The following is a 13,364-nucleotide window of genomic DNA, read 5'->3' as shown; positions in this document are numbered from 1 at the left end:
AACTGAGTGAGGAATAAATGAGTGAAAATTCTCTTCTCTCTAATCAGTTTAACTTTGAAAAAGCTGACTGAAAGACAGTTAAAGAAAGTATAAAACTGTTAAAATCTGAAAGACAGAGTGAGCTATATTGAAATTCTGATCAAGATATCTCAAATAAAATACTTGAGAATAGAGTGAAGCTCATTACATCTATTATTCTAGTAAGTGTTAAAGATAATATTTCAAAGAGAAAGTCTTCTGAGTATTCAAAATCTTGATAGAATGAGAATATCATATTTAAAAGGAAACAATTAGCTACTGCTAGAAGAGATTAAAAGAATGATATAATTTCTGATAAAGAGTTCAAAGCTGTCAGAAATGAATATTTTTCAGATATTAAAAGAGCTAAAACAGACTACTGGAATAAATTTCTTGAAGAAGTATAAGAAAAAAAAGTTTTTAAAGCTTTTAACTATACTAAAACAAGAAGTGTAGCAAAACTTTCAATCTTAGAATATAAGTTTCAGAATGAATCATACACAGCAAACTCTTTTGAGAAAAAATATCAAGCTTTTATAAGAACTCTCTTTCAAAACTCATCAGATTCAGATTCAGAGAAAGAGAATATATCACTTCTCAACTATATTGATGAAAATGACTGAGAATAATCTGATCTTACTCAAGATAAATTAGAGTCAGCTATCTTCTCAAGTTCAGTTAAAACTGCTGCAGAGCCTGATTCAATTAATCACTTAATTATTCAAAATACATACTTCTACTTAAAGAATGAATATTTTGAGCTCTTTTTCAATCTCTTAAAAAATGAATATCATTCTGAATACTGAAGAGAAGTCACTGAAGTGATTCTTATAAAATCTAATAGAAAAACTTCAATTCTTAAGTTATATAGAGTAATATCTCTATTGAACTATCTAGAAAAGGTTTTAGAAAAGATAATAGCTACTCAACTATTCTTTATAAGCTCTATCAGTAATTCTCTTTTATTCAGTGAATAAATGAGGAATAGAAAACAGTCTTCTGTAATTAACACTGTTCTCTCAGTTGTTTATAATATTTAAATAGTAAAGTATAGATCTGGTCTCAACTGTAGTTTTTATTGATATAAAAGAAGCATTTGATCATGTTTCAAAGTCAAAGTTAATTCAGATATTGAAGATGTTAAAACTATCACTTTCTCTAATAAAATGAGTTAACTGTTTTATATCTAAAAGAATTATACAACTTTTCTTTGATAGAATGAAATAAGATAAGACTGAGATAAAAATAGAAGTATTATAAGAATCTTCAATCTCACTCATTTTATTTACAATATACACTGTATACCTATTCAAGAATAGTAATATGAGAATAGTGTAATCTCTGAGTTATATGAATGATATTGATCTAGTCTACAGCTTAAAAACTATTAAAGAGAATTTGAAAGTGATTGAAGAAGCTGCAAAGAAAATCTTTGTTAGAGTAGATATTAATCAAATTCAATTTAATATAAATAAAACTGAGTTAATTCATTTCTTTTCTAGATTCAATGAGAAAGAACTATCTCTAACTCTTTTAAATAGAGAGATTAAACTGAGTGTAAATATCAAATGATTAGAAGTATGATTAAACTTTAAGTTGAATTTTAAATATTACATTCAACAAAGAACTGTTAAGACAGAAAGACTATTAAACAATATAATCAGACTATTAAATATAGAGAGAGATCTATTCTTTCAGGCTATGAGAAAGTTATATATAACCTGTATTACATCAGTAGCTGATTATGAAGTTCAAGTTTGATGAAATAATCAAGAGAATTTCACTGAACTCTTTCAAAGTCTGTAAAACAGAGTCTTGAGAAGAATTCTGAGAGTATTCAAATTATCTTCTATTAAAGCAATGAAAATTGAAGCTTCAATTTCTTCTTCTATTATTAGATTTGAAAAGATCTATATCAACTATGCTCTGAGAGTTATAAAGATAAGCTTAAATTATATAATCAGAGAAAGAGTCTCTTCTTCATTTTTATCAATTAACTCTGGAAATGAACTGAATTAAAATAGATTTCTTGATTGAAATGAAAATAATTCTTCAAAGAAAATGTCTTCTTAACTGTATAGACTATACTCTCTGATTAAAAATCAATTTTCTTCTTTAAATATTGAAAAAGTTGATCATGAGAAGTTATCTCTCTGAAGAGAAAAGCTTGAATCTCTTATAGACTTATAAATAAGTGAACTATTTAAAGAGAAAGAATATGAACAGTATTTGAAGAGAATTTTTACAATTAATATAAAAGACTCTATTCTGATTTATTCAGATGACTCAAAAAATGAGAATTTAAATAGATTAGATACAGACATTGCTTATACTGAAGATAATATCAATTTTATCTCAGATTTCTGAAATTTAAACTGTGAATCTGAAGTCTTTGATGCTGAACTATTTATAATAGTGAAAGCTTTCAAACTTATTGAAATAAAATCTTATAAAAGAGGAAATAGTTTGAAAGAGATATGAATATTCTCTGATAGTCAAGCTGCTTTAAAAAGACTTAGAAATAGTTAGATTCATAATAATCAAATGAATCTTGAACTAATCTTAAACTCTGTTTTAAAAATTCAAAAGAGAAGAATATTAAAGCTGATAATTCATCTACACTAAGTTTCTACTTATATAAATATTCATGACAATGAATTGACTGATTCAGCTGTAAAAAAGAGTGCAGAATTAAGCAGATCTATTTAAAAAATTATGTTCTGATCTTTTATAAAGAGAAAAATAAAAGAATCTTATTTAGATAAGTGAAATGAAAGCTGATAGAAATAAAAGAAGAGTATACATTATTCAAGATTTGAAATAAAATTCAAGTGAAAATCTTGTTTAATTAAATATAAAAAGAAAATATTCTCATCTATAATACAGCTGAAACTAGAACATAACTATTTCAAATCTTATATATAAAGATTTGATGATAGATTTGACTCAATAGAATACTCATTCTGCAATGCAAATGAGAATTCTGAGTATATTGTAATGCACTGTGCATTATACAATAGTCTCAGAGTCAGATTGAAAGAGAAGTATGATCTAAATCAATTGAATATGAGATTCTTATTCTCAACTGAGACAGGAATTAAATACTTAATAGACTTTCTATCAGAAACTCAAGCAGCTATAAGAAAATAATCAAATTCAGAAATATCTGAATATGAAGAGGAGGAAATCAATCAGATATAGTCTGTTAAAACAGCTATATACTATCTTTTAATAATTTATTTTATTACAGTCTCTCTTTACTTTATCTTTTTCTTTCAATTTCTTTCTATCTATCTATTTAATGTGTCTATCTTTAAGACTGTGTTCTCTTTTCCTTTGTCATAATATTGTCAAATGATTTCAAAGTATCAGAAGATGTTAAAACACTGCAATTTGTAAACAGTTTTTGTATTCTGAGCTGAAATTTTCTGATTTTGCATATCTGAAATTGATGAATGTATAATAGTTAACTTTACAGATATAGGAAAAACCCTGAGAACTAAAGATTCTCAGGTAGATGTCATAGTCTCTGACTGCATACATCTATAATTAAAGAATAATAATAATAATAATAATAATAATGAGATAACAAAGAAATCAGTATCTGAATTCTTAGAATTGATTAACTGTTCAATCTTCTCACAGTTGAATAATCTCAAAGATCTGGTATTCAGATTGTAATCTGTTGAGATTGTTCTTTAATTTCAGAACAGCTATATATATCACTGCTCTATACATTGAGTTGTTTATTATCTCATGAAATGTCAGTGAGCTGTCAGATAGAATGTAAATATTATTATGAAATAGATTGATATAGAAGATATCACTGTTAATAGATAACAGAAACTTAAAGTAGTTCTCAGTATTAACTTGTATATCATGACAAATATAGCCCTGATGCTTTATAAGCTCTGTGAAGATCAGATTTGCAGATAGTTCTGATATATACTATATATAATTGAATTCTATCAATCTTTCACTCACTGAGATAAATGCAGTGCTGGTACTCTAAATCTTCAGAATAATCTTATTGATCACTTGAACTGTTAAATCATTAATTGCTATAAGTTCTGAAAATCATGATCTATTACTCACTATGTGGCATTCAGCATCACTATCTCATATAGTGAGGGAATTCTTATGAGGTTTTATGAAATAGACTGGCACATTGATAATCTCTACAAGATTTGTCATCTGAAAGGTCTCTGATTTATCTGTAATAAATAGTTGAGTTCTACTCTCACTATTGTTCTTCTTTTCTTTGAATTTCTTTATTCTCACAGTGTTATAGATTCTTCAATTATTCAGAGCACTGTTAGAATTGACTAATTAACAGATGTCAAAGTAAGATCTCTTATATTCAGAATATGTAAATGAATTTTCTGATCTCTGATAATTTCAGAAGCACTCTTATGAACTATTATAATCATGTTCAGTACAGTCTTCCCAGGCCGAATTCAATGTATTGTTGTTAGAATTGATACATGTAGTGATTATTGTAGCTGTTGTAACTATTATAGCTGTTGTAGCTGAGTTAACTGCAGAATCTGTATTCTGTGAATTCTTTTTATCTTTTGAAGAATCAAGCCGCGAGCGGATCTTCTTCATGAGAAGATCAATATTCAATATCACTGTCACGCCTCTGGCCGCGCCAAGGCCCTGCTGCGGTTCCACACAGCTCATCACTTTCATGCGGATGATTCCATCCATCCCGCAGGCTGTCCGAACCGGTTTCCACCCACTCTATGACATCATTCAGATATATCATAGAAAGATCTGATTGATGAATATGAGAACCCCGCTTCTATATGAGGTCAGCAGATTACTCTTTCTTGATAATAAGACATCACTGAGGTATCACTCCAGCTATTCTTGCTTATGAAATGAGAGAAGAGTATTCATTCATTATCTATATAGAATAGCTAGATGCTGACTTCTCATTAAAGAAGTCAGTAATTCATTTTTCTTCTACTGAAATATATACAAGAGTTACTGCATATCTTATACAATCTTCTTAATATACTAAGTATCATATCTGTGATATTCTTGCAATAACTCTGTAGTCTATGAGCTTGCTATTTAAGTAAAATAGTTAAGCTTATTTATATAGCTTCTTAAATAACTATCTCTATATAACACTGCTGACTAGTCATTACTTTAATTCTATTATATTATAATTTAAATCACTTAATCTGATTATAAGTTTGAATCAGTCAAGCTTTAATAGACTGATATAATCTCATATATCTGTACTAAGACTGATCTGATCTCACTCTCTGAGAGAAATACTATATCATTCTCTAGAGTGTATACATCTCTATCTTAGCAGAAATCTGAGATTTCTGAATCTGCTGTATATTTTAATATAAGCTCTTCAATTATTCTGTCACTGCTGTGACCTCTACACACTTACATCTATTATAAAGATAGAGAGATTAAGATCAGAGATTCTCTGAGATATAAGAAAAATATTTTATCTGAATTTCACAGCTTTATCTGTACTCTTGAACAGAAATTTCATCTTAATCTAAGCTAGTATAATACTTATAAAATATGAGTAATATACACTGTCAATCTTCTTGAAGATATCTCTGCAACTACTTAAGCTATCAAGAAGAGAGAGCTTGAGTATATTAATACTATTATAACTTGAGAAGAATTCAAGAACTTTTTACTGAATTAAATTAAAGATTACTATAACTGCAGCTTCACAGTAGCATAGTAATTCAACTTATTATATTAATAAGATAATAAGAATTCTTTCAATTTCAATATAAGATTTAAAGAATATTAGAAGAAATTAACTGATAATTTGAATCAATTAAAAACACAGCTTTATCTTACAAAGCTGACTTATAAGATACAAATAATAATATTATAATATCAGAGTTTATTAATCAATTGTACTGAGCTTGTCAACCTGACTTCTCAGATCTATTTAAATAGTTAATTCTTTAAGAAAAAGATTAACAAGATCTCTTCTAAGTAATTAATAACAAGATTTAAATAATACTGTGATAGCTTTAGTGCAGAGAAAGTAAAGAAGAATTTTAAGTATTCTGACTCTTCACTCACTGTAAAGAAATATTAAAAAAAATTTAATAAAGATCTCTATTTTAACTGTGAAGCTAGTGATTACTATATCAGTGATTGTAAGAAGTTGAAGAAAAGAAGAAACTGAGAAGATATCTTCTTAAAGTTAACTTCTCTTCTGATAAACATATTCATGAAAGATAAAAAAGAGAAAGAAATAAAGAATTAATAATTCTTATATCTCTGAGTTTATATTACAATTATAATACATATTCTGAATAAGAAGATATCAGTGAGATATCTACTCAACTCTGAGATAGATATTAACTTTATATTCTATTTCTTTTCTTTAATAAAGAATTGAAAGAAGATAGACTTATCAGATCATATGAAATTTACTAATAATATAAAATATCACTGTTTTAACATAATTTAAGTGAAGTATATAACTACAGACTCAGAAGAAATCTTCAAGAAAAGCAGTCTGTTTCTTTATACAGTTAATATTATAGATAAGAATGTCATTCTAGATCTTTTATAATTAAGAGAAAACAATTCTCTCATTGACTGAGTTACTTAGATGTGATAATATTATCTCACTAATAAAGAGACAGTGATAGAGAAATCTAAAGAGTTTCATTAAAAGAATCTTGAGAAAAAGATAGAGTCAATATACTGTATAGCAGATGATTGAGACTTGAGAATAGATAAAGAAGCTATCACTCTTACTACAAGATTAGCAGCAGTATCTGTTATTAAAGACAGATATACATAATATCTCTTTACAGATTATAAGAATGTCTTTTCAGAAAGAGAAGCAGTGAAGTTTTCTGATACTAAGATATAATATAAGATTTATCTTAAAGACAGTGTAATGACACTGTACAGATCTCTTTATAACTTGTCTGTAAAGAAATTGAATATTCTGTATAAATATCTTGAAGAAGTGTAATCAAAGAACTGAATACATTTATCAAAGAGTTTAACAGAGACATCTATACTCTTTATACTTAAGAAGAATGATAGACTACATCTATACATAGACTACAGAGATCTTAATAAGATAACAGTTAAGAATTGCTATTTATTATTATTAATTAATAAGATGATCAATTAATTATCTGAAGCAAAGATATTCTCAAAGATTAATATACAGAATATCTATTATAGAATCAGAATTAATAAAGACAACATTTGAAAAACTGCTTTTTGTATCAAGTATAATAATTTTGAATATCTTGTTTTATCTTTTAATCTTTGTAATACTTCAGTCATCTTTCAGATCTATATAAATAAGATACTACAGAGTCTTGTTAATATCTTCTATATAGTATATCTGAACAATCTTCTAATCTTCTCAAAATCAGAGAAAGAATATGATACTCATATTTAAGAAGTATTGAGTCACTTGAGATAGTATTAACTCTATATAAACACTGAAAAATGCTTATTCTACATACAGAAGATTGATTTCTTAGATTATATTATTAAGATAAACAGCATTTTAATGAACAGAAGTCAGATCTTCATTATTGAGAACTGATCAGCACTGCAGATGTACTGTAAGATATAGATGTTTCTAGAATTTATAAATTTCTACAGATAATTCATCTATACATATTTACAGATTACTGTCTCTCTTACAGATCTGTTAAAGAGAAGTGTGAAAGATAGAAAAATAAGACTGTTTATTCTCACTCAAGACACTGTACAGATATTTATAGAATTAAAATAAGCTTTTACAGATGTTATAATACTGAATTACTTTAATTCTGACTTACTCAGTCAGTGTGAGACTGATACATCTGAGAATGAAGTCTATGAAATCTTTTCACAGTTGATATCAGAGATCTTTCAATATTGAAAGAATTAGAAGATAATCACTTCTGAGAAAACAGATAATGAATTGTCTGTAAGAGAAGACTTTTTCATAGAGTCTATAAGACACTATAAATGAAGATTAGTGATCTTCTTCTTCAAGAAGTTATCACTCATGCAGAGAAGATATAATACTTATAATTAGAAGATATTAATAATTATTGAATTCTTTAAGATCTGATAATATTATCTTCAGAGTAGTAAGTACTCAGTGTAAGTTCTCACTGATTATATAAATCTGTGTTACTTCTTGATAACAAAGAGCTTGACAGAATATCAAGTCAGATGAGTGAAGCTACTTTCAGAGTATGATTTCTATATCTGATACTGTTCAGATCAGCTTAATCTCACTGACACATTATTTAGATAGCTCAATTATAATATTATTAATATAGAGAAGAATTCTATAAAAGAATCTCTACTATCACTGCAGAAGAAGCTGACTGTAGAGAATTAAAGTTCTCTGAAGCTCAGAAACAGTACTGATAAGACAGCTGTGTGACTTAGTATAAAAGATGAAAGAAAACTCAGATCTCTGCAGAGAACTGACACTGAAGATTATAAGCTTCTTATATTATATCTTACTGTTATTGAATTGATAAAGAATGAAATAATCTATAATCTTTCAATCTGACTACTTTTAAAATTCATTGATAAGTTATAGAAGAGAAATATCTCTACTACAGCTTGAATTTAGAAGTTGAAGAAGAAAGAATCTGATTTAAACTTGAAAAAGATAGACTCTGAGCAGAGCAGTGTTACTAAGAAATTAAGTTATTGATAATTAGAAGAATATGAACTTCTACTACTGAATAATTCAGTCTTTGTCTCTTATAGTAGAGTGATACATCAGAAGTTATTAAGAATTCATTATAATAATTCTTATACAGAACACTTCAGATTAAAGAAGACTGAGAAGCTTCTAAAATATAAATATATTTAAGACAAGCTTCAGATAGATATCAAAGAGTATATTAAGACTTACAATATCTATTAAAAGATAAAGATTTTATAGTATAAGTAATACAGTGAGTTGATATCAGTACCTATTTTAAAAAGCTCATAACAGAATCTATTGATAAATTTCATAGTTAATCTACTGAAGTCAATAAGAGTTAAAGAATATAACTTAATTTTAATCATTATTAACTACTTTATAAAGATAATCAGATATATTTCTACTTATAAAAAGATTAAAGTTTCTGAATTAACTGATCTATTTTTAGATATCATTATTTATAATCACAGTACTCTGAAATTATTAATAACAGATTAAGAATTTCTCTTTATCAGTAAATACTGATCAGCTTTTTATTATCATCTTATAATAAGATATCTTCTCAGTACTGTATTTTATCTGCAGACAGATGATCAGACTGAATATCAGAATCAGACACTAGAATAGCATCTTTAAGTATTCTATTCATATTCTCAGAATGATTAACTCAAACATCTTCTGATCACTGAATTTGTATATAATAATACAAAGAATGTAATCTTAAAGATATCTTCTTTTTATATTTATTATAAATATAATTCTTTATTACTCAGTAATATCATGAATAATGTTTTAAAGAGAGAAATAGATAGTCAGAATATTAAATAGATACAGAGAACAGAGTATTTCTCAGTATCAGAAGTAAAAGTGAGATTGAAACTTTTAAATAAAATTTATAAGAAGATAATGAAAAGTATTCATTATGTTTAGAAGTAGTAGATAGAATACTATAATTGAAAACATCTTTCAATAAAGTTCTTAATAAGAGGAATTCAAGTTACTACCTTTAATAAAGAATATCAAGATAATGAGACTGTGTAAGAAGCTCAGTGAGTAGTGACTAGAATCTTTCTCAGTAATAAGAGTGATAAGTAAACAGATATATAAGTTGAAATTATTCTCAGAATTAAAATCAATTTATTCTGTTTTTCACATTTTCTATTTAAAGCTCTATAAGTAATACTCTGAGACAGAGCTATCTTAGCTGAATAATATCAAGATTAAGAGTGATACTGAATATCTTATGAAGAAAATATTGAATAAGTGAATATATTACAGTAAGCTTCAATATCTTGTTAAATAAGAAGATTATTCATTATCAGAGAATTCATAAGAACTGCTTAAGCATTTGAAAAATACTGAGAAAGAGATTGTAAGCTATGAGATAACTAGTAGAGATCACTCTGTTATATATCAGAGACATTGAATAAGAAATACTGTTTAAAACTTTTTATTTTTCTTAAAGAATTTTTTAGAGATAATCTTATAATAGTGACTCAGTGTTTTATAGACTCTGTAGCACTCTTCTTCTATTTTCTCTTAAAGAATTTTTTAAAAGTTTAATGAAACTATACAAGTGTAAAATTCCTGAAGTGATTAGAGAAAAGAAATATTAAAAATTAATAAAAAGATTAATATTATTAATCTGTGAACTACTGCTATTCTAATAGAGCTACAGCTCACTGAAAAAGTAAAAAGAGAAATCAGAGTCTACTTATTAATAACTACACTCTTATTAAACTCATTCTTCACTATTGAAGTTTTTAATACTGATATCTTTATCTGTTAAGAAGTTAGCACTGCAGTACTGCAGAGAAGCATGCTGTAGAAGAGTATAAGAGATACTGAAAGTATTAACTTATTAATTTATAAAGTATCTCAGTTATCTACTTCAACTGAAATAAGATTCTCTTTAATCAGTAATTAATCTCTATGATACTTTTAACAGTGATACTGACTAATCTTTTCTTAAGATCAGTCATTCTGAGATGTTTTTTTATCTCAGAGATTCATACTTTCATCTTCTTTTATAGATGAGTAAGAGAGATCTCTTCAGTCTTGATAAAATCTGTCAACACTTGAAGCTCTGAGACTCTTACTCTGTATTATTTAAGTATCTGAGCTTCTTGTTAGAGCTGATATAACATCTTCTTATAGAATAGATAATACTTACAGAGAGATAGAAGTTGTTGTTATAAGTATAATGAAAATAACAGAAGTAAGAGAAGAAGTGAGTATATAAGATTTCTCTCTTCTTCAGCTGCTTAGTATAGTATAGATAAGTGATGATATTAGTCAGAGACTGCACTGAAGCCTTCTTACAGAGAGAAGATAAAGAAACTATGAGATTCTGTGAACTTAACTTAGCAGTATTCTGAGCAGGGCTCAGATGTGCTGTAGAAGAGAAACTACAGATTAGACTTCTCAGAGTCACTGTCTCTGAAATCAAGCTCTCTCTAAGTTTCTCTCTGAATGATCACATAGAGTCATACATTATTATATTAACTGAGAGAAAGGGTGGTGTTGCAACAGTGCTGAGAGAGACAGAAGAAAGACTGAACACAGATAAACTGACTGATAGAAGAGATGACATCTCACTGCAAGGCACAGTGACTATTATCATGACTGCAAGAGATGCAGAAGAGAGAGAAGATGTGATAATAAGAGTGATGCTTCTGCAGCTTATTAACACTGCTGTCTTCATCTTCAATCTGACTTTCTTAATAGTCATGAAGACTGCAGCTGCATCATGAAGATGTTTACTCACTAGAAAATGTCAGAATAAGTCTCTTATTATCTCTCAAGAATGATACTCTCATGCACTCACTATTATAGATAAGAAGAAGGGAGAAAAATGTATCATAGAAGAAAAGAATCTTTTTAAAAAATTCTATTACTACTGTTAGCTTTGCTTCAAAAATATATCACTTTTACAGAGAATTTTATATATAGAATGAAATATAATGAGAGATCTGTAAGTCACTTATTAACTATATTTTTCACATTTTAAATTGATATATCAGAAACTCACTTATTATATATTTAATTTGAATGAAGATGAAAAAAGAAAGATCTACACAGTCAGTAGAAAAACTTATCTATTTCTTTATATTATATACAGCACATGTACTGTCAAATCAGTTGATAACTGTTACTATATAATAAAGATAATTTCTAATCTGATAGTCTTAAGAGTATCAGAACTATACTCTTAAAGAGAAGAGTATTATTATATTTCTGATCATGTCAAGACTCTGCTATAATTTTACATAGCTTATTACTTTTATATAGATGATTTCATTCATTCTGCAGACTATTTAAATCAGTTTTCAATCACTTTATAACATTATTCAGATATATTATAGAAAGATCTGATTAATAAATATGAGAATTCTACTTTTATATAAGATTAGTAAATTACTCTTTCTTGATAATAAGACATCACTGAGGTATCACTCTGGCTATTCTCACTCATGAAATGAAAGAAGAGTATTCACTTATTATCTATATAGAATAGCTAGATACTGACTTCTTATTAAAGAAGTCAGTGATTCATTTTTCTTCTACTGAAATATATACAAGAGTTACTGTGTGTCTTATACAATCTTCTTAGTATACTAAGTATTATATCTGTGATATTCTCATAATAACTCTGTAGTCTATGAGCTCACTATTCAAGTAAGATAGTCAAGCTCACTTATATGACTTCTTAAACAACTATCTCTACATGACACTGCTGACTAGCCACCGCTTCAGTTCCGCCATGTTACAATCACAGCTGTGAATTTAAAATCTTGTATCTTCTCTATCTTCTTCTGAACATAATTTCTTCAATTGTTGAGTAGAACTGAGTAGAAGATATCAAATATTCATACATCTGATGAGAAAGTATTCATCATCTTCAACTTCATAATAGCAGATCAGAACTTATCAAAGAATATGTGTAGATTAGTAACCTATGTATTATTAAGTAATATGAATTTCAGAACTGTCTTATAGTGTAACTGTGTTTTTGAGACAGAGTATTTCTGTTTAATTGTATTTCAGAGAGTATAAGCAATCTGATTTTCATTATATTTGAAGAAACATGATCTGACACCTGCACTCAAGAAGTTTGAGATGAATATGTAAAGTCACTGATTTCTGATGTCTCAGAATGATACTTATTCATTATCTCTTTATAGAGAGTTCTGAGTCTATTATTTCTCTATTATATATTAACACTGTGTATCAATCAGTTTCACTTTCATGAAGATGCTTTATATAGTGTAATTGAATGTATTAGTTAAACTGTTTAATCTCACAGCATTCTTAATATCTTTCTTAAATTAAGAGATTGTCTTATCAACACAGCTATTTAGTTTATAAAGATTGAATTTCAACCTTTTATCAAGATTAGAATCTCATGTGACTGTACAGACTGTTAAGATAGTAATAGAATAATTGTTAACATTCTGTGATTAATCTGTAGAGAATCTCTGTTAATGAAGTTTTTTCAGTTATAGTTTGAGTTCTAGAACTCTACATCTCTTCTTCTTCATTTTAAATATTATCTTGAGATGTTTCATCTGTTGATCTAATATTGTCTTACTCAAACAGTCAACTTCATGAGAATCAGTATCAAGCTATTGAGTAGATTGAGAGGCCGGCCTGACTG

This window comes from Blastomyces gilchristii, assembly GCF_000003855.2.
Source record: "Blastomyces gilchristii SLH14081 genomic scaffold supercont1.41, whole genome shotgun sequence".
NCBI lineage: Eukaryota > Fungi > Ascomycota > Eurotiomycetes > Onygenales > Ajellomycetaceae > Blastomyces > Blastomyces gilchristii.
This window is presented reverse-complemented; position numbering follows the sequence as displayed.